This window comes from Ochotona princeps, chromosome X, assembly GCF_030435755.1.
Source record: "Ochotona princeps isolate mOchPri1 chromosome X, mOchPri1.hap1, whole genome shotgun sequence".
Taxonomy (NCBI): domain Eukaryota; kingdom Metazoa; phylum Chordata; class Mammalia; order Lagomorpha; family Ochotonidae; genus Ochotona; species Ochotona princeps.
The window spans coordinates 104,126,271-104,153,077 of NC_080865.1; the positions used below are offsets into that span (position 1 = coordinate 104,126,271).

Genomic DNA, 26,807 nt, shown 5'->3' on the forward strand with positions numbered 1-26,807 from the left:
GAGACAGCAGATAATGGCCTGAGTGATGGGGTCCTGTCAGCCATGTGGGAGTTCCAGATGAAGTTTCTGGTTCCTGGATTTGGCACAGCCCTGTGATAAACTAGTACATGGAAGTGAACCAGTGAATGGGAGATTTCTTTCCTTGTCTCCCTATCTGACCTCTCCCTCATCTGTCACTGGGTCTATTAAATAAATCAACATTTTATAAAATAATAGAGAGACAAGTTTCCAAGCTTTGAAAAATAGACATTTGTCCGAAGTTGAAATATAAGTAGCCAGTAAGCAAATGAAATATATGCCCAGTTTTTTTTTATCAGGCTGCAAATCAAAACCATAATGAAACACTATTTGTTTCACATCCTCTACACTTGTTCAAATGAAAAAAAAAAAGATGGACAACAGAAAGCTTTGTCAAGTGTGTGGACATTGAAACCCTCATTAATTGCTGAAGGGTACGAACAATGGTTCAGCTACTTTAGAAACACATCTGACAGTTCCTTCACATGTTAAACGTGAAGTTACCATAGAAACTAATAATTCCACTCCTTGTCATATACCCAAGCGAAATGAAAACCTATATCCTCACACAAAAATGCACCCAGATGTTCATAGCAACATTATTCATAAAGACAAAAGGTGGAAGTCACCAAATGGTCATCATCGGGTGATAAACAAAACATGGTATATGCATGCAACAGAATATTATTTGGTCACCAAAAGTAGTAAAGTGCTGACTCACATTATAATAGGGGTGAACCTTACCAACATGGTGCTAGGCAACAGAAGCCGTCACAAAGCATCCAAAACAGGCAAGTTCACAGAGAAACTAACTGCCAGGGAGAAAGTGTCAGGGAGGAATAGCTGGGGTTTCTGCTGGCTGTGGTGTTCCTTTGGAGGATGATTAAATGTTCTGGGCACAGACATTGCCGATGGTTATAGTGCTCTGCCAGTATCCTAACAAATACTGAGTTTTCAGCAAAGAGTGGCATCTCACTCACTGCCCCCCCACCATGTGAAAAGCAGAGAGAAGAGCTTTCCTGTCCCTACCCTCCCCCTCCCCATCCCTCTCCATCCTAATCATTGGCCCACATGAATCGACAATCCTTTCACCTCTGTAATGAACATTAAAAAATAATAAATACATATTTATAAAATATGGGCTTTTGTAATGAACAAATTATAACTCAAAATAGCCGCTGTTAGGTAGAGTGCTTTTAGTGTTCTGTGTTAGGTGCAAGGTGCAGAGGATTGAGGACTGGGGAGTTAAGAGGGTAAGATTTAGCCTAATCAACCTTCCATCCACAACAGCACTGAGCCCACGGGCTCCACTGGGCTTCTGCCAGCAGTGTAAGTAGTGATATCTTCCCTTCTCATCACTCGGGCTTTGTTCCCTTGCCCGCCCTGCCATGATGTGAGGAAGGGCAGGTGTGTGATCTACAGCTGTCACTAGAAAAACTGCTGTTAGAAACCCACACACCCAACTCCCTAGGGAGCTGACCCGGGCAGAAGCCATGGTTAGGGAGGTGCCTGGGACTCTGCTTGGCTCACGAATAGCTTCCCCCAGCAGGAGGCCCCACCACCTGAAGAAGCCTGAGGTTAAGGGTCATCTTTGGGATGGAGGATGCTTTACCTGCACCCCCATTGGTCAATGGCATCCTCAGAAGCACCCTGACGGCTCTAACTGAAAAGTGCCTTCACCAGACTCTTCTGAGGCCTCTCACAAGGAAATCCACCCTAGCTCCCTGTACCAGATAGCTGTGTCTTCTGGGCGCGATTCCATTGCATCCACTCCCCCGCACAGCTGGCAGTCAGTCTTATCCCCAGGATGATGATGATGATGATGGTGATGATGATTATTTTGTCTTGCGTGGAGAAGATGGAGCTGTGAAAGATTCCCCAGCTCTTCACAAGTCTCATGAGGTTTTGGCAGTCAAACAAAGAGGCGTGTAGTATTCATGTTGGAAAGGACACGTGTTCATTCCTCCCTCATCCTTTTAGTGGCCTGGAGCATGGGCCCCTCGTTACTGCTCCCTCTCTAGGAAAGGCTTTGCTACTGAAGCAGAACATGTAACCTCCTGTCCTGCCTGGATGGAAACTGAAGCTGAAAGGGACATTCACATGTGACATGAACCACAGAGAATGTCATCAACAAGTCTGGGACTTGGGTCTCCTAGCTCAAGTGCCTTGTGAAGGCCTCATTAAAATTTGCTCTCTAATTGAGACAAAATATACATAAAAGAAAAATTTTGTCTTAACTGTTCTCAAATGTACAGTTCAGTAGCATGCAATCCGTTCGCTTTGTTGTGCAAGTCGTCTCCAGAACTGTTCCCTTGCTGCAAGCAGGAGCTCTGTACCCATCAAACAACAGTTATCCTTTTGGCCTTCCTTGGTTCCTGGCACCCAACATTCTATCTGCTGTCCATAGTAGGGTGACTTCTCTAGGGACCTCAAACCATTCAGTGTTTGTCCTTTTATTACAGCCTTAAATCACTTGGCATAATGTCCTCAAGGCTCATCCATGCTGGAGCATGTGTCAGGATTTCTGTCCTTTCTAAGACCAAATATCAGTCCACTGTCTGGATAGGCCACATCTTGGTTATCCAACTCCCCTGCTGGAGGTCACTGGGCACCTGGGTAGCTTCCATTTTTGTGCCACCACCTGTCTAGCCAGCCCTGCCCCAAGCCCTGGTTCTCATGCTCACCAGTAAGAGTTGCAGCTCATCAGAGAGGTGCCCACAGTTACCCAACTGGGCCCACTCCAAGTCCTAGATATTGCACTCTCCAGGTGGTTCTGCACTTGCTGGTTTTTGAAGCTTTTTTTCCCCAATAGTAGCCATCCTCATGAGTATGAGGTAGCATCCATGGTTGTTTTAATTTATATTTCACTCATGATGTGCAATATTGGATACCTTTCATTTGCTTATTGTTCATTTGGATATTTATTGGGAGAACTGTCTATTCAAGTCTTTTGCTCATTTTCAAAATGTGATTTTTCTTACTGCCGTGTAGCAGTTCTTTATACATTCTGGATGCAAATCCCATCTCACTTCTGTTATTTGCAGCTATTTTCCCCTTCTTCATGCTTTTGGTTGTTTCCTTTGATACATAAAACTTTCTAACTGTGAAACAGTCCAGTTTATTTCCTTTGAATTTTGTTTTTTGTTGTCAGATCCAAGAAATTCTTGTTGAATGTCGTGTCAAAAAGCTATTCCCAAATATTTTCTTCAAAGGGCTTTGATAGCTTTATTTGTTAACATTTAGTCATTTTATCCATTGTGAGTTCAAGAAAATGTAAAGATCCAGCTTCATTCTTTTGTATGTTGGTATCTAGTTTTCCCAAAACCATTAATTGGAAAAGAAAAAGGCCTTTCTTCACTGAATGGTCTTGTTCTTGTCTAAAATCATTTTGACTATATATTTGGATTTCTTTGTGGGTTATTTATTCTTCAAGAAAGTTTATGAAGTTGTGGGCATTCTGGTGCATGGCATCAAATCATTTGGAACACCCACATTCCGTGTCAGAGTGTGTGGTTTTAGTCCTGTCTCCATTTCTGATGCAACTTCCTGCTAGTGCACACCAGGGTAGGCAGCAGATAACGGCCTAAGTTCTAGGACTCCCTCTCACCCACATGGGACACCTGGGTGTAGCTGGCATCTGGCTTTAGCCTGGCTCGGCCCTGGCTATTATAGTCATTTGGGGAGTAAATCAGCAGATGGAAGATAATTCTCTCTCTCTCTCTCTCTCTCTCTCTCTCTCTCTCTCTCTCTCCCCTTCTCCCTCTCTGTGTAACTCTGAATTTCAAGGAAAAAAAAAAACATAGGGGCTCGGTGTGGTAGCCTAGCGGCTGAAGTCCTCACCTTGAACACTCCAGGATTCCCATATAGGCTCCAGTTCTAATCCCAGCGGCCCTGCGTCACATCCAGCTCCCAGCTTGTGGCCTGGGAAAACAGTGGAGGACGGCCCAAAGCCTTGGGACCCTGCATCTGCGTGGGAGACCTGGAAGAGGCTCTTGGCTTCAGATTGGTGCAGCTCTGGCCATTGTGGCCTCTTGGGGAGTGATTCATCAGACAGAAGATCTTCCTCTCTGTTTCTACTCTCTGTATATCTGACCTACCAATAAAAATAAAAATAAATCTTTAGAAAAATCAACCTTAAAAATGCAACATAGTCTTGAAAAATCAGGAGATTCTTCTAGGTTTCACATATGGGTACAGTGGCCCAAATATTTGGGCCATCTTCCACTGCTTTCTCAAGCCATAAGCTAGGAGCTGGATTGAAAATGGAGTAGCTGGGATACAAAACAACACCCCCACACACACACCCCTACCTCATGATGATTCTGGACTAGGCCAAAAAGTTCTCTCCGCATTTATTTGCCTAGCAATGAGAGAGGCACATAGGCTGACTTGGAGATATTGTGATGCCATAGCAATAAACCTATGTGTCTGGGTCCTGTGGGCCACAAGTCCTGGGACCAAGAGCCTGGGCTTTTCTCTCTGTGTGTTTTCACGTCCCATGGCTTTGCTGAAGGTGTCATCGAGTACCTGGGGAAACAGAACCTGCTCAGCAACTGGACCTCTAGAACAGTAAGCTATGAGAGAGCAGAAGCAAAACAGCCCCAAGAAACTCCAGTGCTGTCACCTGCACGCAGAGTCCAGCTTGACGTCCACAGTGTCCTGGAGTCCACTGTGTGCATCCCTATGGGTCAGAGAGAAAATCTGGTGAACTGCTGCTTCCGGAGATGCCCAAGACTACTGTTCCTTCTCTCTGGATGGCTTCCCAAGTTTCCTCCATCCTGGTAAGCACTCCCGCTCCCACCCCTAGAAAGTAGACCCCATCCTCTCAGCAAGTGCTCAACACTAGCTCCATCCAAGCTCTTGCTCTGCAGCACATCACTGGTATGTGTGAGGCAGGCTTCACTGCACTCTCTCATTTGCTTCCTCATAGCTTAGAAAATGCCTAACCAAACAACCAAGCAGAAAGAGATGGCCAATTCTTTCAGCCAGAGGCTTCTCAGCTGTTCAGACATGAGCTGTATTGAATCTGTTGACACTGAAATTCACTCTTCCTAGCTGTCGACTCGTGTCACTGTCATCACAATTAAGATCCAGAACACTGGGCCCGGTGGCGTGGCCTAGCGGCTAAAGTCCTTGCCTTGAACGCGCCGGGATCCCATATGGGCACCGGTTCTAGTCCCGGCAGCTCCACTTCCCATCCAACTCCCTGCTTGTGGCCTGGCTTGGAATCCTGCACCCGCGTGGGAGACCCGGAAGAGGTTCCTGGTTCCCGGCTTTGGATCGGCACAGCACTGGCCGTTGCGGTCACTTGGGGAGTGAATCATCGGACGGAAGATCTTCCTCTCTGTCTCTCCTGTCTGTATATCTGACTTTGTAATAACAATGAATAAATCTTAAAAAAAAAAAAAAAAGATCCAGAATACTTCTATCATCCCTAAAACTTGCCTCTTGTGCCTTTGGAGTCTATCCCCCCTGCCAGCTCCAGCCATTTACAATTGGACTTTCTGTCACTAGTGTTTTGCCTTTCCCAAAAGGTTGTATCAGTGGAATGAAGTAGTTTGTGGTGTTTTGCATATAGTCTATTTCACCTGGCATTATATTTTTGAGTCACACTCATGTTGTGGCATGTATGAAAAGATCAACTTTTCTGTGGCTGAGTAATATTCAATTGTATGTATATGAGTGTGTCATCATTTAGCATGTGCTACTTGATGGCAACTTGAGCTGCTCACCTTTCAAAACTGTTTTGAAAGGTGGCTGTCAATGAGCACAAGCCTTCTGCGCAGAAATTCCCACATCCCCCAGAGAAGTAGCTAGGAATGCCACTGATGGATCATGTGTAGGTCAGATGTTGACATTCATCACCAACCTGCTTTTCAGAATGGTCCCATTGCTCTGCTGGAGATGCTTCATAAATAAGGGGTGGGGAATTGGGATAGAGAGTGAGCCAGGCCAGGAAATCTGCAATTCTCTACTAGTGAAAGTTATTTCCAGGTATTCATGTATACACTCTTTACCACAAACTTATAAAGTAGACACTAAAAAAAAAAATCCACTTCCCAGGTGGGAAAATTTAGGCTTCAAGAAATACATTTTCCCCAAATCATGCCCACCGAATGAAAGGGCCAGCATATGAACCTGGGGCCTTGATGCCAGGGGCATATCCTTATTTTCTCCTGCCTTTCCCTCAGTGACTGTGCACAAAGAGATGGGTGAGGAGAGGTAGGCTTTTCCAAAGCCAGCTCTTTACCAGCAGGACTCGTGGGACCTGAGTGATGTTTCCTGATTCTGACTGCAATTGCTAGCACGTGATGCCCGTAGCTATGTTTCTAAGTTTTCATGTTGGGTCACTGCTTTCCTCAGCCCTCTCCTTCCTCTGCTAGGACACCCCTCCAATCCTCCACTTCCCAGCTGGGCCATTTACAGAGGAATGGAAGTAAACCATAATATGGAGCTTTCACAAACTGTGTGAAATCCCCTCACAAAATAAGCTTTTGTCCAGGAATAGGTGTATTTGAGTCACACTGGGCCAGAGCCAGCATGTATGTCTCACCTGGTCCTGCTCCCAACTTCAGGGGGCAGGATGAAGCCCCAGAGGGTACGGTGTGCCTCAAGACTGGTCCTTGGCAAAAGTAGGAAGATACTAAGGTATATAATGGGCAACCTGGAAAGACTGCTGAACAAGTACCCACGTAACATGTCCATGTGGCCCCTTCCTGTTGTCCAGGAAACCAAGGTTGGTAGGCCAGCCTTCTCCACATAGTCTGCCCCCTGTGTGTAGGGGGAAGAGAGAGAGAGAGAGAGAGAGAGAGAGAGAGAGAGAGAGAGAATTTAAAATACAGAAAAGCTTAACAAGCCATCACACACGCACGCACGCATGCACACTTCACCCTACATACACACACACTCACACATGCACACATACTTCATCCTATGAGATGCAGTGTAAAGGGCAGGACTTGATCAAGACTACAGTGACTTGGCAAGGGCAGGGTGGCATCTCCCTGGCAATGATACCTCCCTCTATAGTTTTCAAAGTGCTTCCATATTTTCTCCTCATTTTAACCTCTGCTCCTGTTATTGTGGCATGGGCATTGCAGGTGTCTCTATCTGCATTTCACAGGACAAATGACAGTTTTCTCTGCTGGCCTCACTCAGAGGTGCTGTAGGGCTGGGACTGGCTCTAGGCCAGATCCTAGAGAAACCTTAGGACGACAGTGGTCCCTGCTATATCCCCTCACCAAGCCCCCTCTCCAATTTCAGCAAAGGATTTCAGCCTCATGCATGGACCCTTGGGCCCACTGTGTGCTGGGCCTCCCACTCTGAGGCTGCCCTGCCTTTGCTGATGCAAAGGTTCCTCTATATCCCCAATCCAAGTTCTGCAGGGAATGTAGAGTTATTCAGCAGTGCACCTGGGGTCTCTCTCTCTCTCTCTCTCTCTCTCTCTCTCTGGCATGCGCATGCACATTTACTGAGTGCGCTGTTAAATCTAGCACAGAAGTGAGTGGGATTCAAAGCAATTCACAATCTGTGGAGGGAATTTGCCCAACAGACCTGTAGGCAGATGAGGAGGTAAGCACAATAAGGAGGGCTGTGGGGCAAGCTTGTACATCTTACCTAGACCCAGGACGAGTACTATGTTGCTGCTTCTACAGGAGTTTGGCTAATGTAGGAGGGAGGAACAAGGAGAAGGCGACAGAGGAATGAGAGAATTTGGAGCATCCAGACACTAGAAAAAAGTTCCCACTAGAATTTCAGATGAACAGCGGAAAGATATACACTGGGAGGAATGGTTCAGGGGTGACTGGGCTGACGTTGAAGGTCTTGTCACTAATCTAAGAGGTCTGGCTCCTCAAGGGCGATATCTTCTAGGACCCTCAGTGGGTGGTGGAAATCATGGATAATACCAAGAGCTCTATATTTTTTCTATGCATACACAGATGTACCAGACTTTATAAGTTAGGCATAGAGATTAACAACAACAATAATAGAATAGAACAACTATAATATTAGACTGTAATGAAATTGCAACATTACTACTCTTTTTCCTTTGATGCTTTATTATTAAGTAAACTATGAGTTCAAGGCAATCACTGCAATACCACAGTGGATCTGGTAAGCAACATGGCTACTAAGTGACTAATGGGCGGGTAGTATATAGAACATGGATACAATGTATTAAGAGCTGATTCAGATCTTGGGCAGGACCCAGTGGGATGGTGTGACATGTCATCACACTACACAGAAACAAACAGCATACAAGTTAAAACTTATGAACTCTGGACTTCTGAAAATTTCCACTTAATAATCATGTACCACATTTGACCATGGGTTGCTGATACCATGGAAAGCAAAACCTCAGCAGGGGACTGTTGTATAATGTTTGAGAAGTCTTCAAATGATACATTGAAAATAGAATTAAAGATAAATTTAAGGAGAATCATTTTTTCATTGAATTAAGATGCCGGATACCTGTGTCTCATATCGAAGCGTGTGAGTTCTAAGTGCCAGCTCTGAACTGTTCTTCCAGGCTCCTGCTGACATTCACCCTGCTAGGCAGCAAGTGTGAAGACCGAAGCGGCTGGGACTCTGCTACGCATGGGAAATATCTACACTTGGGTTCTCAGTCCTGGCTTCAGCTCAGCCCAGCTGTGGACACTAATGTAGCAAACCAGAGGATGGAAGATGTGTCTCTCTGCCTTTCACATAAATGAAATAAATAATGTTAAGAGATAACTTAATTTTGGTGTGGACATTTTTTAAATTTTTGCTTAGTTTTTTTAATAATGTATTTTGTGTGAAATTTTAAAAATATTTATTCATTTATTCTAAAGGCAGAGTGATTGAATGAGAGAGAGAAGAGATCCCCCTTTGTTCTTTTACTTCCCAAATGATCCCAGCAGCTGGGGGGAGGCCTCCCCACGGATGGTCCCCACGGATGGTCCCCGTGCCAGGGCAGAGGCAGACTGAAGCCAGGAGCGAGCAACTTCATCTGGCTCTCACACATGGATGCAGGTATCCAAGAACTAGTCTTTCGCTGCTTCCCAGGCACCTTGGCAGGGAGCTGGATCAGAAGTGGAGCAGCTGAGACTACAGTCAGCATTCTGATTTGGGATGCAGGCATTACCAGTGTTTAACCTGCTTCACCACATGCTGACCCCAGCATGTAGTTTTAAAGACCTCTCATAAACAAGCACGTGTGCACACACACACACACACACACATGCGCGCACACACTCAGAGGCTTGTATCAGGTGAAACATTGTGACTGCCTGAGAGCTAGCAAAATTGGTCATGATAAGGTAAATCTTATTTAAGTAAAAATGCTCATACTTGAGCATTATGTTATAATTATACTTAATTATTATGCAGCACAAGAACCATCATGCCCATTCTTTGCCAGATTAAATTTATTTTAGTTGATCACATATTGACTTTCTTCTCAAAAATTTTGTATTTATTGTTTCCTTGCTCTTTTCATTTTACTGCATTGTTGTCTGCACTAAACCTTAAAAAAAAAAAATAGGCTATTTCGCCTGAAATGTCTCCTGAACTAAGTCTCAATTGTTAGAAAGGTACAATATGAGGGAAAGCCCAACTATTAGTTGAAGTTATGAATTGCAGATTCTGAACCAGAGTCAGTGAAATTCCTCGTTCCCCATCTCAACTTCTGCAGCCAGTAATAACTCAATTCAGTGACACCGCTCAAGTTTTTATCGACCTAAGCTTTCCTTCTCAATGTGCCCTTTATTGGAATAAGCCAGTGCGACCTAGACAAGAGTCCTATGACTATGCTTCCCAAGAGCCTCCACTGGGCGCTGATTCCCACATGCAGCGCAGGCGTGGCCCCTGGACTCTTGGTCCCGCCCATTCCCTGCAGTACACTGTAAACTACAACTCCCAGTGGCCTCCATGTGTCAAATCCTTCAATGACGGTTTCCCAGCAGTCTCGCGGGCGAAGAGCCCTGCCCCTCAGAGTGGCTTCCCCAGGTCCCTCTGAGCCCGTCGCCCGCCCCTATCCAATCAGGTGACCCAGTGCCACCAACCGGTGCGCGGAGGCGGGCGACGGGTGGTGGCCGGGGGGCTCTGAGGCCACGGGATGGGGGGGGCGGGCCCCGGAGGGGGCGGAGCAGGGCCCGGGAGCCGAGCAGCTTGGCAACGGCGGTGGCGCCCGGAACCCGAGGTGAGTTCGCGCTTAAGGCTGGCCTGGCTCCTAGCCGGTCGCTGCGGGGACCCGTGTTGAGGGTCCAGCCCGGAGGAGGAAGTCGGAACTGCTTGGGCCGACGCTTCTCGCGGAGCCTTGCCGCACTCTGGTTGGACGCGGGTGGGGGTGCGGTTCAGCAGGGTGCCTTCGCTGACCCGGCAGGGCAGGGTTGAGGCCGGGGAGCTGCAGGCAGGTGCCTCCCGCTCCCCCAGCACCCCCTTCCGCAAGGTTTTCTTCGCCCTAGGTCCCTGACTGGCTGCGGGCAAAGGTCGAGATGCGAATAGGGACCGCCGGCTGAGGGGGCGGTCGTAGCAGCCGGACTTTGCTTCCCGGTCCCGGGGAGGCGAGCGGGCTGGGCGGCCGCCCTGTTTCTGTGGCGACGCATCGCATCTGGTCGTCACCCTGACCCTCAGCGCAGGGTGGGCGCGGGCCGCTTCCCGGTGGGCCCTGCGGAGACGGCTACAGTTTGGCAGTGGCCGAGAAGGCGCGTTTGTCGCACTCAGTAATTCCGTGTCACGCATGAGAGCTTTATGTGCTTTTGCAACAGTTGAGGGAAGATCTGAGAAGGAACGGTTAGTTCCCCGATACGCAGTCGGAAGCGTGCAGAGGCACCAACAAGCGCCCTTGGCGATGTTGCGTCCCTTAACTGTCTTATGCTGAGCTCAGGAAGTGAAAACTAATTTTAGTATTTGCCTAAGCAAATATGAAGTCAATCTGCTGCAAACATTATCCTACGAGGCTTGTGAGACTAAGAGAGTTGTAGCTGGTTTTTAAACAGACAGATTCTCTGAGCAAGAATGAAATTGTACGTTTTCAAATTCTCGGAGACCTTGAAGTTCACATAGCTAACTTGTTTCCTGGGTTAGGGGAACAGGCCCAGAGACGCAAGTACCATGAGCCAGGCTCTGCGGTAACTGAGAGGCTACATTTAGCTTTCGGTCTGGTCTGGGTTCTTTTTTACCACGGCTTGGCTTCCCTGCCTGTGAAGTATCCACCTTGAAGCATGGAGACCTGGGCCACCTCTTTTACTCTTTTGTTCAAACCATTTTGGATATCCTTCTGAACGAGTTTGCCAGCCAGACAAGACAGAGACGTTTTGCTTTCATCTAAGGTTTATATTAGGTATGATCGCATCTTTGCCAGATTTGCTTCTGAGTGACTTTTTTCTGGCTGTTTCACAAAGTTAGGTCCAGCCTTAAAGAGATTTAAACCGGTTCCATTGTACTGCAGCCTCCTCTGGTACTTGAAGGAGGTTGACATCCACTGGGGCTTATAGAGTTTTGCATGGTTATTAAATGATTGATTGCCTCCCTTTGAAGTTCTAGTTTGCGTTTGTCAAAGCTTGGCCCATTCACTAGGCACAGGAATGCCCACAGTGTGTTCTAAGCAGTAGGAAGGCTGTAGTGTCTGCTGCTGGGGTCCCTGCCTCAGGGACTTCAATATGTGGGGAGGCAGTCGTAAAAACAACCGTGATAGCGCCCAGTGCGATAGCGTAGTGATTTAAAGTCCTTCCCTTGGACTTGCCAGGATCCCATATGGGTGCCGGTCCTAATCCCGGCTGCTCCACTTCCCATCCAGCTCCCTGCTGGTGGCCTGGGAAAGCAGTCAAGGATGGCCTAATGCTTTGGGGCCCTGCACCCGTGTGGGAGACCCGGAAGAGGTTCCCTGGCTCCTGGCTTTGGATTGGCTCAGCTCCAGCCGTTGTGGCCGCTTGGGGAGTGAACCATCGGACGGAAGATCTTCCTCTCTGTCTCTCCTCCTCTCGTATCTGCCTTCCCAATAAAAATAAACAAATCTTTGAAAAAATCAACCATGATGTATTCTTCAGTGGAGGCAAGTGCTATAGAAAAACAGAGCTCTGAGACTGCTTATGACAATAAAAGAGGCTGACGTGCTTGAGAGTGGCTTGAGCATTACTCTCAATTGCTGGATTTAGATTGTTAGTGGCAGCTCCATGAAAGCAAATACATCCAAAGTAAATCATTGTGAATCAGAGTGAGTGTGTGGAGTCATCATCGCTCCCCCGAGTTTATATGCAGACAGTAAGTGATTTCAAAGAGCTAGGGAGGCGGGTTGCGGGCTGTTTCAGTCCTTCGCTCACTCTGACTCCGGGAGGCTCTGCTGAGGTCAGGATTGACTGTTGATTTCCTGCTAGTACCTGCTGGCCTCTTGGGCTACCCTCCCCAAGGGTTCTACTTCCTGGGCGTTGAGCTGTACTGTGAACCTGCTATCTGAAGTGACCATCAGTCCTTCTGTTGGGTGCTTTGTAAAGAAACTAGTTGATTTTGTAATAGCTCCGGAGGGAAGAAGCGCTCACCTCCTTAGCTGAAATGGCCTTCAGGCTCAGCAGGCAACACCATCACACTTCTCATGGGCTGGATATTCAGTGGCTTCAAAGGAAATGTCAAAGATTTTGCAAACTCTGAAAAACAGCTAAAGGTTACAAAAACCCCTCCAAGATGCTTTGCTGATAATGAAAAGAGGACAGACCAAATGTAGTTAATTTAGAACCGATGGAAGACACATGGCTCTCGCTCTTATCGAGGACTCCAAACTAAAGAACAGAGCAAGAGGCTCATCAAGGCTTAATGGGAGACGTTTTTAACCAGTGGCCAAGGGATTTCAACGTCTGGGTTTCTAGTTATTTCTGAAGCTTATTCAACTTTATAACACAATGATGAGTTGTTCTCATTATTCTTGAGTCATTTCTCTTCCCTGCTTCTGGCATCTCTGAAGTTCTGCTTGCTCTCTTTCCTACTGCCTCCATTCAGTATCCCTTTCTGGCAGATGGGGGTGGGACCTGCCATTGGCTTGCGAGGTGTGGCCTGTGCACTGGGCAGTCTGCATGGACTTGAATCTTGCCTTTAGTACTCATGTGACCTCGGGCGACTTACTTCTCTGTAAAATGATAATCCCACTTTCCTCCTTGGATTGTCTGGAGCTTTGAGCGGATGATGTGTGCTCTGTGCTTATCGTCAGTGGTGTTGTGCAGAGTGGACAGTCAAGAAACTGCTCCTGACTTGGACAGTGTGCAGCTCCTTCCTTTCCAGAAACAAATGTGCCTAGCCATGCTCTAGTCAGCTTCTGCAAGTATGGCAAGCTGGGTCTTCTGGCCCTTTTGCTGCATTTTGTTGTCGGCACAGCATTTTCATTTTGAAGTAATATGGGTAGCAATGTCCTCCATGCTTACAGTAAAGTTTCCTTTACCATTTGGAGATAGAGATTACTTGAGGCTATATTATGTCTGTTGACACAAACAATGAGAGGCCTTCTTCCAGTTCTGCTTTGACAGTCAGAAGCCAGTCAGAGGCAGGGGAGTTAGTCCAGTTGCCCTTCTGTAGGTGCAGGAGGGCTTTCTAATGGAAATGTCTGCAATACGTTTCCCACAGGGAGGCTTTTGAATAACGTGGAGAGGCCTCTCTCCTACACAGTTGGCACTTGCTTTCTGTCTCTGCCAGAGGAGCAGCAGTGGCAAACAAGCCCAAGTCTAGTCTTTGTGACATGGTGGAAAGCTGCCTGTATTGGGACCATAGACGCTGGATTCAAGTCCCAGTTCTTATGTCTGTGACACTGGACCAGTCGCCTTATCTCACTGCTAGTAGCTCTTCCAGATGTGAGATGGAGCTTACCAAAGCTGCCCTGCCAAGTTGGCAGAGTTCTTCAGCGAATCAGACATGTGTCAGGGCCGTTGGTAAACTGGGGCAGTTGTTACGATCAGTCAGGTGTTCTGTTACCCATTGCTATTCGGTGTCAAAGAGCAACCCCCCTTCGTGTTCTTGGCCCATCTCCATCATAGCCACAGGTGTGGTTGGCCCCTCTCTGCTTCAATTTCTCTCTGGTTTCGACGGAAATGTGCAGGCTTTATTGCCTCTCTCCAGTGGACCTGAAGCTATGGCCATACCTTGTAAGTTTCCCTTCTATTAATTCAGCTGGTAGTCAGCCAGCAGAAAACAGTAGCAAGGGGAACTCTGCATCAGGAAAGTTTGCCTCTTTGGCAGGACTCTCAGGATGGAGGCCTTTCTTGGTTTTCCAAGCCACACTGCTCCCAGTCTAGCTTCAGGCCTTGGCGCATCCTTCAGTCCATCCTAGACTGATACTTGTACTCTTAGGGTTCAGATGAAAACACATCCAGGCTCTGAGGAAGTGATTCAGTCTGCTCTCCAAGTCAGTCCCTGCTTGGCTGCTCCAGCAGCCCAGGAGCCTGAATGTCCTTTGCGTTCTCCTCAACCTTCTTCCTCAATGTGTTCCAATAACTTCATAGGCAGTTCTTTCCAGTTTCATGTATTGTGAATTTAGTATTATTGTTCTATGAGTCATTGTCTTGCTAGGTAATTCCTGCATATTTCATTACTGTTTTTCTCACGTTCCAAGCACGTAGTGAAGGAACTGAGGTCGGAAACATTTCTGAGGGTGTGAACCCTATCATGGCTCTTTGCGTATAAACAAATGCTTAGTCAGCATTCATCCGCTTGAACTGGACAAGTGGGAGAGCCTACAAGTGTTTGAACATGCTCATTTTATCCACTTCGGTAGTATGCACAGGGAAGGAATCAAGGTGGGTTGAGGCTTTCTTTCCGTGGTCCAGTAGCAAAGGAATCCAGTAGTGGGAGAAGCTTCCCAGGTAGCCTTGCCAGCCTTTTCTTTGCAGCATCTTGATTTGTGAACTCTTTGTATGAACAGTTTGAGTACAAGTTGATTTTTGCTTTGCTTGCTGGTATGTTTAGGGTGGGAAAGGATAAGGGAAGTTGAAGGGTAATAATTAAAAGTAGAAATAAAAGTAACTTGTTTGTAACTCATTCTGCTCTTATCTCCTTGCACAGGGACAGTACACAGTGATGTTCTTTCTTTAGCATGTGATAACTGGTACATTTTGATATCATGTCCTTGAATTTTTAATGGGAAGGAAGCACTCTTTCTTTCCCAGAGCCTGCCAGTCAGACCTCAGAGTGTCATCTTTCTGCCTGCGTGGCTGCTGTTGTAAAGGAGATTCTTTGCATTGGGTGGTGACGATTTTGTACGTTACCTTTATGGTCCTGGAATGACTTAGGTGCAAACTCAGGAGAATGGACATTGTGTGTAACTCCAGTAGGCCTGTGCTTGCCTGAGCTGTTTTACTGTAAAGAGAACAGTACCTGCTTGTGTGTATTGACTGGGCAGTACTGTTTGTGAACCACTCTGGGAGAGTGCTTCCAGCATTCCCTTGGAATTCCTGGTTCTGAGGTGTCCCCTGCTGCCTGTGGGTAGCTCCGTGTCTGCACCCAGGAGAGAAGCCCAGTGTCCCTACCTGCTGTACACAGAGGTGGCAGACAGTGGAGCCGGCCTTCATCTCCTGAGGCACTTGCTGAGAAGGAGAACACGTTTGTTTTCAAGCTGAAGCTTAGATCTTGCCAAACAAGTCCCTCCTTTGCTATGGACAACTGTAATATTTTTCCCCAGGGGTTCCCATTACTTTGCCTTGTTGATAGAAGGTAAAGGCTACCTCAGAATCTGCATGGGAATGCTATGGCCAAGTGATTGTGTGTAAATGAGATTGTGAGAAGCCTGGCCTAGGACGAGGATCAGTTCACATCCTGAGAAGGTACCAGGACCCTGTGGGTAACTGACAGTTTCCCAGTAGCTGCATTTAAGAAGTAAAGACACAGGCAAGATCCATGTCAGCCTCGTGTTGAACCCAGGAGCTGCTCTGCAACCCTCACACTGCCTGGTGAGATTCCCTCCTTCTTGGATACCAAGTTGTGGAAATGAGGGCACGTCGCGGTTGAGACCAGTCAGTTGCAAGTGTTCACGCCCCAGTTGCTGCGTGTGGATCAGGCAGCTCTGCGAGATGTTTTGCCTTGACGTAGGGATGACTTCGAAGGTTTCCCTGTAATACGTTACATTGGTGTTAGGCATAATCTTCAGCAAACCTTTAACCCAGCGCTTTTACGGAATGTTTCATTTGCATTAGCACAGCAACCTCACTTCGAGGGAGACACTTAATATCCGCACCAAGTTGCTCTCAGAGGTCTTGGACCTTTTAGGTGAGGCGGAGAGGGAGTAGCTGCCTCAGGAACTGAAGCCAGGCACGTGTAGTTCTGGGATTCAAGCAAGCTAGCTATAGCTGCCTGGGGACCAGTTTCTTTTTTATATAGCCCATTGGAATCTGTGTGAAATGCAAGCTTCGGTCTTTGGGGGAGAACATCAAAGACCTTGAGAAATAGATTTTCTCTCCTCTGGCTTTTCTGCCAGGGCATCATTGAGTCCCGAAATAGCAGCTTGTACCTCCTGGGAATTTTACAGACCAGTGGTTTGCTACAATGGCTGCTCATTAGAATCACCTGGGGAGTTTTAAGTACCTGCTGCCCAGGCCCCACCCACAGACACTTGGATGTAATTCAGCCGAGGTGAAACTCTGAGGTTGGGCTTGTTTTCAAAGTGTTTCTGCACATTGTGGTGTGCAGCTGGGTAGGAACACTCCTCTGACCTGGCTATCCGATTTGGGGGTTACTTCTGCTTTCAGCCAGCCAGGGAGAGCGCTTTTCTCATTGCCTTGGGCTCGCAGAAGGTGCCCACGCTGCCCCTGTTGCTGCTGAGCTGCCACTTGGCTGGGAGTAGCCAGCCACAGCAGAATCACCTGAGGGGCCATTGCAAAACACGAAGTTCCCTGGCGTCCTGCCTGCAGCTTCTGACTCAGTGGGTCTGCGGCAGGGCTTGGAGAAGGCGGGAGTCACAGTGATTCACTAGCAAGTATTGCGTTTACTCAAGACCAAGACGCTCTTGCGGGGAATGTTTTGACAGTCATAAAAGGACATTGAACTTCATCTAACTCATCTTGGGCCTTTATGGAGCTAGTTTGCTGTACCATCCCTGCTTCAACTTGCTAATGTGCTCATTCCACTGTTTCAAGGGATTTTTTGATACAACTTTGTAACAGGAATTTGCATTGCCACCTGGGGTGAACTGAGCGTGCTTCTGATACTTCTTAGTATTAGACTTAATCATATTTTCTTCAGGATGTTTTTATCTGTGCTTCTGAGTGATGTTTGACTTTACATTTGCCTGTACTATTTTGTTTAGTTTCATATCATACTTATGCTAGACTTATAAGTGAATCAACATATTCCTTTTTCTGTGCTCCACAAGTTTGTATAAAATTGGAGTTGTGTATTCCTTGAATGTTGGTTGATTTTGCTGGCCTAGTCCTATCTCTTTTCATTTCTGTATTCTATTGCTTATTTGTATTTTCTCTCATTTTTTCTTCATTAATCTTACAACTTTGTCAGCTGTGGTTATGATACTAATTTGTTAATGTAATTATGTTTATTTTCATTTTTAGCAATTTTTTTTGTATCCATAAATTACATATTTGATGGGTAGACACAAAGAGATCTTTTTTAAAAGATGTATTTGTTTTGTTTTATTGGAAAGTCATATTTACAGAGAGGAGAGCCAGAATGATCTTCCATCCACTGTTCACTGTCCAAATGGCTGCAAAGGCCAGAGCTGAGCCAATATGAAGCCAGGAGCTCTTCTGGGTCTCGCACGTTGGTGCAAGGTCCCAAGGCTTTAAGCTGTCCTCGACTGCTTTCCCTGGCCACAGGCAGGGAGCTGGAAGGCAAGTGGAGCAGCTGGGATATGAAGTGTGGTCATATGGGATCCTGGCAGATGCCAGGCGAGGACTTTAGCCTCTAGGCTACTGCACCAGGCCAGAGATCTTTGTTTTTTAAAGCTTTATTTATTTGACTAGAAAGGCAGATCTTCAGGGAGAAGGAGAAATGGGTGGGGTGGGTCTTCCATCTGCTGCTTCACTCCCCAAATGGCCACAATGGCTGGAGCAGAGCCAATCTGAAGCCGGGAGCCAGGAGCTTCGTCCAGTACTCCCATCCAGATACAGGGTCCCAAGGAGTTGGGCCAATCTATGCTACTTTCCCAGGTCATACTCAGAGAGCTGGATCGGAGGTGGAACAGTTAGGACACAAACTGGCATCCATAGGTGATGCCAGTGCTTCCATCTGGAGTAGCAGCCAGTTGACCCATCACTCCAGCCCTGAAACACAGAGATCTTAACACCTCTGGGTCACTCCCCAAGTGCCAGCAGCATCCAGGATTGGGCCAGGCCGAAGCCAAAGGCCTAGAACTGAACCTGGGTCTGCTACAATAGTGCAGGACACAGTTATTTTAGCCATCACCTCCTGGACCTGAGGTATCCCAGGGTTTGCATTAGCCAGAAACTGGACTAGGGAGTGGAGCTGTAACTCAGACCCAGACCCTGTGATATGCACTACATATGTCCCAAGCAGCATCTTTCCCTGCCCTCCTCAAATATTTGTTTATTTGGATAGAGATAAATTCTGACAACTTGTTCACTCCCCACATGTCTGCAATAGCTGCCAAAACCAGGAGCCAGGAATTCCAGCTGGGTCTCCTTGGAGTGTGGCAGATCAGGCACCAGGCCATCTTCCACTGCTTGCCCAGGTGTATTAGGGAGGAGCTGGATCAGAAGTGGAGTAGCTGGTGCTCAAATCACTCATATTTAATGTGATGTCACAGGTAACATGATGTAAGTTGGTGAACCGCAACACCACCTCCCCAAGGAGATAATTAATGGCTGCACCAAACACCTTCCCCCAGTTATTTTTTTTTAATAATAAAGCTTTGCATGGGTACAACGTGTTAAGTTGTTGCTTGCAATGCCAGCATCCCATAATCAGAGCGTCAGTTTGACTCCCCACTGCTTCACTTCACATGCAGCTCCATACTGATGTGCCTGGGAAGGCAGTGAAAAATGGCTCAAGCATTTGGGTTCGTGCTTCCCTGTGGGAGAGACCCAGGTGGAGCCGCAAGCTTCCAGCTCAGCCTCGTCGGCACTGCCGGCCACTGTTACCGTCTGTGGTGTGAAATAGTGACTGGAAGGTCTCTCTGTCTTTCTACCTCAGTCGTCTGTTTTTCAAGTAAATAAATAAATGTGAAGACATTTATATGATTTTATTATATGATTTTATAAGAAGATATATTCATAGCCATTTTGCTTCTATACTTCTTTCCAGCCAGGCAAACTGTTTCCCCCATGCTCCAATAAGCCATCACATTTGTTACTGCTTTTGTGTTTTTTCCTTTTGCAAATTTCAGCAAGCACACAGAAACACAATCACTTATTTGCATTTATCCCTTTTCTTACGCAAACAGGCACATTTCATACACTAGTCAACCTGTTTGTTTTCACTTATTCCAGAAGTCGCCCTTCTCCATTTTCTCATTCTTCCTTTGGATTTGTTCTGTTTGAATATTTCTGTCACACAATGTTTTGATTATTATTTAGTACTAGTATATTCTAATTTCCATTGAATTGATTTCATTCATCCATAATAGTTCATAATAGTTTTTTAAGATTTTTTTTTTATTTGAAAGGTCAGATTACAGAGAGAAGGAGAGACAGAGAGAACTTCCATCCACTGGCTCACTTCCCAAATAGCTGCAAGGGCTAAAGCCTAGGTGATCTGAAGCCAGGAGGCAGGAGCTTCCTCCAAGTTTCCCCCTGGGTGCAGAGGCTTCAAGTACTTGAATCATCACCTGCTCTGCTTTCCAAGGTGCATTAGCAGGGAGCTGGATTGTAAGTGGAGAGGCCAGGGTACCGGCTGGCCCCAGAAGTACAGTTTTTTGTTTAAAGATTTATTTTTATTACAAAGTCAGATGTACAGAGGAGACAGAGAGGAAGATCTTCTGTCCGATGATTCACTCCCCAAGTGAGCCGCAACGGGCCGGTGCGCGCCGATCCGAAGCCGGGAACCAGGAACCTCTTCCAGGTCACCCACGCAGGTGAAGGGTCCCAATGCATTGGGCCGTCCTCGACTGCTTTTCCCAGGCCACAAGCAGGGAGCTGGATGGGAAGTGGAGGTGCCGGGATTAGAACCGGTGCCCATATGGGATCCCGGGGCGTTCAAGGCGAGGACTTTTGCCGCTAGGCCACGCTGCTGGGCCCCAGAAGTACAGTTTTAATAAAGCTTACACATGTGTTTCCTGGGTATTTTCCAAACCGATTTGCAACTTCATTGCGTTAGGGCTAAAGACTGTGCTATGAATGCTAGTAGCTCTTTGAAATGTATTATGTGTTATTTTGTGACTGATTTCTTTCACTTAACATGTTACTTTTTATATCCATTGTTATGCTGTTACACATGAATTGGCTGAGTGATATTTTATAGACTACATGTAACAATTAGCCCATTCACTAGTTTATGAACATTTGAGCTGATTCTATTTTTAGCCATTGTGAATGAAGCTGCCATGAGCATTGAGTAACCAGCCTTTTGTGGACTCATGTTTTCATTTCATTTAGGTGTGGCTTTTAGAGGCCTATGTTTAGTATATGTTTAACTTTACAAGAAACAGCCAACTTGGTGTCCAAATGGTACTGCTATTGTGCCATCTAGCAATCCCAGCAGCAAAGTCTAAGAGTTCCACTGAGGCCACATCTTCATCAACACTCACACATATATAAAACATATATTACGTATACTACATGTGTATGCGTTCTTTAAAGCCATTTGGGTTGTATGTAATGGCATTTTGTTGTGCTTTTAATTTGCATACTCCACATGACTAACCATAATGAGTATGTCTTCATGTGCTTATTGGCCATTAAACTTTCCTTTGGTAAAGTGCTCAAATCTGAAATAAGCCCGTTTCTTACAAAATTGGGTTGTCTGTCTCATTAAATTATGAGTGTTCTTTGTACTGGATGCAAGCAAGTCTCTTGTCAGATATGTCATTTGCAAAGATTTTCTCTCACACTGATTTTTCCTTTCATTTTCCTGAGTGTTCCAAAGATTAAACACTTTGAAGTCATTTATTTGCCCCCTTCTTATGGTTTGTGCTTTTTGTGCCAAAGAAATCTTTGCCTGAGGCTGGCGCATGGTTCAACTGGCTAATTGTCAGCCTGTAAGCTCTGAGATCCCATATGGGCACCGGTTTGTGTTCCGGCGGCCCCGCTTCCTTTCCAGCTCCCTGCTTGTGGCCTGGGAAAGCAGTGGAGGATGGCCCAAAGCCTTGGGACCCTGCACCCGTGTGGGAGGCCTGGAGGAGGTTCCTGGCTGCTGACTTCAGATTGGTTCAGCTCTGACTATTGCATCCCTTTAGGGAGTGAGCTAGCAGATCATTTTGGCCCTCATCTTTGTAAATATGTCTCTCTAATAAAAATAAATTTTTTAAAAATTAGGAGATTAAAAAAATAAAATCTTTGCTTAACCTCAGTTCACAAAAGTTTTCCTTGTGTTCCCTTCTCAATCTTTTTGTTTGTTTCAGCTCTTGTAGTTTAGAGGTATTGTGGCAGGCAAGAACCCAAAGTACTGCCCTTCTTTCTCTCCTCTGGAGTTTGTTTTGGTTTTGCCTTGAGCATGAGCTACCTGCTTCTAGCCAATAAATATGGGAAAATGTGGGGCTTGTGTAGATATGATTAGGGTCGTAGGAGTGATTTTTGCGTTGACCAAAGAGAAGCATATCCTTCACGGGACTGAATTAATGAATAGCAAACCCTTTGCGAGGGTCTGGGTCCTCCCTGCAGTGATCTTGCTGGACTGATGCTGAGGAAGACCAGGTAGAAAAGAACTGCAAAAGCCGGGCCCTCGCCCGTGGAACACAACCTGGCCAACAGCTCAGCTGCAGCCTTGGGGGGATCCTGAGCAGAGAGCCAAGTGTCCGGACCCCTGGAGAATGGTCACGCTGTCTCTGTAGCAGCCACTCAGTCGTTTCTGCAGCAATGTGAAGCTGCTGCATGTGCCATTTCAAGTTAGAGTTGTATGGTATGTGACATGTAAGGGTCAAGGTTCATATATTTTTTGCATATGGACTTCAGATTGTTCCACCTTCAGTTGTAGAAGTTATTTCCCTTTAAATCACCTTGGAACCATTGTTGAAAAATCAATCTAAAGCTTCAGAAAAATGAGCCTGTGCGCAGACTCTTCTCTGTTTCCTTGATCTGTGTGTCTGTCTCCACACCAAGCTTACACTGTATGGATTCCTGAAGCATTATGGTAAGTCTGGAAACCAGGTTGTGGAAGTCCTGCAGCTTTGTTTTCTTTTTCAGATTGTTTTCACTATTCATGCTGCCGTGTCATTGTCAATTGCAACAGCGAAATGTGTTTGGCTGGGGATTGTGTTCGTGTTATAGAGTAATATAGAGAACATGATAATGAGTCTTACGCGCTTTAACATAATGCATTTCTCCTTGTACTGTGCTATTGCTTGGGTTCTCGCATCAGTGTTTTGCAGTCTTGAGTATTTGTTCTTGTACAGATCTTGTTAGATGTAGCCTTAAATACTTCATTTTTCTGTTCTTGCAAATAACATTTTTATTTCAGTGTTCATTGCTAATAAAATGGGATTAATGATTATGTTGATCATCTGTATCATGCAACCTTACTAAATTTGCTTATTTTAATAGCATTTCTGCAGCATGCTTAGGATTTTTTTAACATATCTAATAGTGTTGTCTGCAAATACTGTTTTACTTCTTCCTTCCAATGTGTTATTTAATTTCTTCATTTATTAAATTTGTTACGTTCTCTAAAAGATGGTAAATGCAGGTGATAGAAGTGACCACCATTGCTCTGTTCCCATTCCTATTGAGTGAGCCTTTCATCGTTCAACTTTAAAGGTAATGTCTGAGGCCGGCCCCATGGTATGGTAGGCTAAGCCTCTACTGGGGCAGTAGGAGAAACATCCCATATGGTCACCGGTTTGTGTCCCAGCTGCTCCATGTCTGATCTAGCTCCCTGCTTATGGCCTGGGAAAGCAGTAACGGAGGATGACTCAAGTCCTTGGGCCCCTGCACCCGCATGGGAAAACTGGAAGAAGCTCCTGGCTCCTGGTTTTGGATCAGCTCAGCTCTGGCTGTTGTGGCCACTTGGGGAGTGACCCAGCAAATGGAAACTCTCTTTCTCTTCTTCTCTCTATACTCCAGCCTTTCATATAAAAATAAAATCTTTTTTTAGTGTAATGTCAGCTATAGGGTTTTTTTTTTTGAATATGTACTTGATTATTTCTTCTTTGCTGAGAATTTAAAAAATTATTTAGTGAAAGACACACATACACACACACATGCACACACACGGGGGTGGGGTGGAGAAGGAAGGCTCCCATCTGTCCGCTTATTCCTCAAATGCTTGTAACAACCAAGCCAGAATTCATTGACTCAATTCAAGGCTTCCATTGGGTTGTAGGATTCTGGTTATTTGAGCCATCCCTGCCACTTCCCAGGGTTTAGGAAGTTGGAGGCAGGAGGCACAGCTAGCTACCAAGCTCATATGCTCCCATATGAGACATCAGTGTCTTAACCACTAGGCCACTAGGCAAAATGCCAGTCCCTCTGAGTTGGTTTCTAATTGTGGTTGGATGTTGAATTATAAAGTTACAGTCAGATACAGTCTTCAAAGAGATAGTATAAACAACCCAGGCAACCGTACTTATCACCCCATTCTACCCATTACCAATCACTAGTCCCCAGCCTTTTCTCCTAGTGTTGATAACAGAATTTTCATTTTGAGCTTGGAAATGTTATTTTCTATGGAGCAGCAAATACTTCTACTTCAAAAGATAAATCCTTAGTCAGACTTGTACATATTATTTTAGAAGTAGAATGTCTTCATCTTTCTTTGCAGTTGTTTTCCTGCTGATTTTGGCTCTTGCTTATCTCCTTTTATATTTCTGCCTTGCCTTTTACATTATTTCTTCCTCATCTGTAAAAACTTCTTTTCTGCCAGTAGTGCCAAGATCTACAAGTATATCAATTCATTTTTCTTTTACCTTGTTTTGTGACAAAGATGAATGATCACTTACATTTGTAGCTGGACTAATAGGTAACTGTCCCCAAAAGGAAGGTAGTTTGTATGTCCTCTCTGGAAATTCTCTCTGAGTTTCCTGGGATCCCAGTTAAGCTAGACTTTGGGAATTCCCTTTGGATGCTTCTCTGCTGTGGCAAGCTGGCTGTTGGGCAAGCTGTTGCCATTGCTGCTACTACTGATCTCTGCTAACCTTCCAGTCTTTCAGTGGAGAGTCAGCATTTATTTGGGTCTAGGCCAAAAGTATCATGTGCCCAGCATGGTGGCCTAGCGGCTAAAGTTCTTGCCTTGAAAGTGCCAGGATCCCATATGGACACCGGTTCTGATCCCGGCAGCCCCACTTCCCATCCAGCTCCCTGCTTATGGCCTGGGCAAGCAGTTGAGGATGGCCCAAAGCCTTGGGACTCTGCACCTGCATGGGAGACCTAGGAAAGAGGCTCCTGGCTTCGAATTGGCTCAACTCTAGCCATTGTGGCTGCTTGGAGGGTGAATCATTGGACGGAAGATCTTCCTCTCTGTCTCTCCTCCTCTCTGTGTATCTGACTTTGCAATTAAAAAAATATTTATAAAAAAATTGAGGTATGGTTAACACTTAAGAGATGGTGTCTTAGGTAGTTTTAAACTCTGAACGCATTTTTCAAAACAAAATTCTGAAGAATGAACACTTAATGAAACAAGCATACAAGGGTATTTCAAAGGTTTGTGAAAAAAATAAAATTAAGATAAGATATTGATGCAAAAATCTTTGAAGGGTCAGTGTTGTGGATTAGTGAGTTAAACTGCTCCCTCAATGCTTGCATCCCATTTCTGAGTGCTGACTTGAGTCCCAGTTACCTTGCTTCCAATGCAGCTCCCGAATGATATCTGGGAATATAGCCAGTTCAAGTGCTCCTGCCAGATGGAGTGCCTGGCTCTGGCTTTGTGTTGGCCTAGCCTCTGCCACTGGGGCCATTTAGGGAGAGGACCTACAGATGAAAGGTCCTCTTTCTATGTCTCTTGGTTTCTTTATCATTCTCTGCCTTTCAAATAAATAAATCTGTTTTAAAACCTTTGAAATCCATGCATAGCTTTTTGTTATAACATGGATTTTTCATGGACTTTTTGAAGACCCTTATGTGAATGGATTTCAAATTAATTTTTTGTCAGGATAAACTTTTAATCCCATTTGCCACCAAGCTTTTGAAGTACCTTTTTATACAATCAAAACAGACTCCTGGAAGAATAATTTATATGGCCAGCTCGTGAGCTGCTGTGTTTCGAAACAAATCCCCCATATCATAGTGGCTGCTTATGAAGTGCTGGTTTTTAAACTGTTTGTCCTCTTTTTTACATAGTTTTAGCTCTGTCTTCAGACCAGAGAGGGTATACCTAAGAAGACGTTGAACTTGACTGGACAATAAGATGCTGGATTCTATGTTTGGTGTATGCTTGCAATGGGGGAATCTCAACTGAACTTGAGCTGTGGTTATGCAACAAGGTGGAGGAATCCACCATGGTGGGAGGGTTTGGGGAGGGGTGGGAGAACCCAAGTATCTATGTAACTGTGTCACATAATACAATGTAATTAATGAAGTTAAATAATAAAAAAAATTCAATGATATAGAGTAATGGTTTAGTTGAGGAGCAGTAAGGGTTGTAATGTTTTACTGCTTCACAGACGTAGATTTGAAGGGAAAATCTTGTTTGTTTATCCAACTTTAAAATCAAAGCTAGCTACAGATGTTATGGCACAGCAATTAAGTCACTGCTGGAGATGTGCTCATCCCGTACGTGAGTGCCTGGGTTCGAGTCTTGCCTCTGTAGATTCCTGCTAACAGACACTCTGGGAAGCAGCAGGTGATGCCCAAAGTAGTCCAGGGCCTATCATCCATGTGGGAGACCTACATGGAGTTCTTGTCTTTTATCTTTGGCCTGGCCCAGCTCCCACTGTTGTGGACATTTGGGGAGTGAATGAGTAGCTGAAATATTTATTCATATTTTTATATTCTCTGTCTCCAATAAGTATAACTAAAACAAAAGTGAAGGCTAGAGTTCTTTGTATGCATCAGATTTTACTGCACAGATAAGGTTTCAAGAAAACCACGTTTTTAAAAGATTTATTTTTATTGGAAAGGCACATATACAGAGAGGAGGAGAGACAGAGAGGAAGATCTTCCATCCATTGATTTACTCCCCAAGTGACCGCAATGGCCAGTGCTGTGCCGATCCGAAGCCAGGAGCCAGGAACTTCCTCCAGGTGTTCCATGCAGGTGCAGGAGCCCAAGATTTGGGCTGCCATCCTCAACTGCTTTCCCAGGCCACAAGCAGGGAGCTGGATAAGAAGCAGGGCTGCCATATAGAATATAGTGCCCATATAGGATCCTGGTGTGTGCAAGGTAAGTACTTTAGCTGCTAGACCACTCTGCTGGGCCCAAGAAAACCACCTTTTAATAGCATTTTTTTTATAATGATGATGATGATTATTATTTTATGATACCGTTCCATAGGTTTTGGGATTTCCCTTCCCCTCTTTTTTTTTTTTCAAAAAAAGTGAGTTTCTAAATGAAGTACTTTTAAACATTTATAATTTCCTAATATTATGTAGTTTTGAGATGTGACGTGGCCAGGATGGGTTGAGAAGCCCTCACGCACATGTGTCTGCTCAGTTAGTTCACTTGGTTGTAGTTGGGGGCAGGGTGCGCTGTTAAGGTTTAGTCTGAGAAATTTCTGCTCTGTTTTTGGATCCCCTGTGCCAGAATAGAAGATAATGAGATGAACTCTTTAGGGCTTCC

The 26,807-nt window shown here is 45.5% G+C and overlaps 1 protein-coding gene across 3 annotated transcripts in view; it reads left to right on the top strand.

Moving 5' to 3' along the window:
• The first annotated feature begins 10,030 nt into the window (after positions 1–10,030).
• MTM1 (myotubularin 1) overlaps positions 10,031–26,807 on the top strand; it is a 91,257-nt gene continuing 74,480 nt past the window's right edge. Inside the window, exon 1 of one of the 3 annotated variants that reach the window (XM_058659245.1) lies at positions 10,031–10,201. The gene's annotated coding sequence lies outside the window, so the exon portion shown is untranslated. The remainder of the gene's footprint in view (positions 10,202–26,807) is intronic. The other 2 variants (XM_004598546.2, XM_004598547.3) reach the window with 2 other exon arrangements.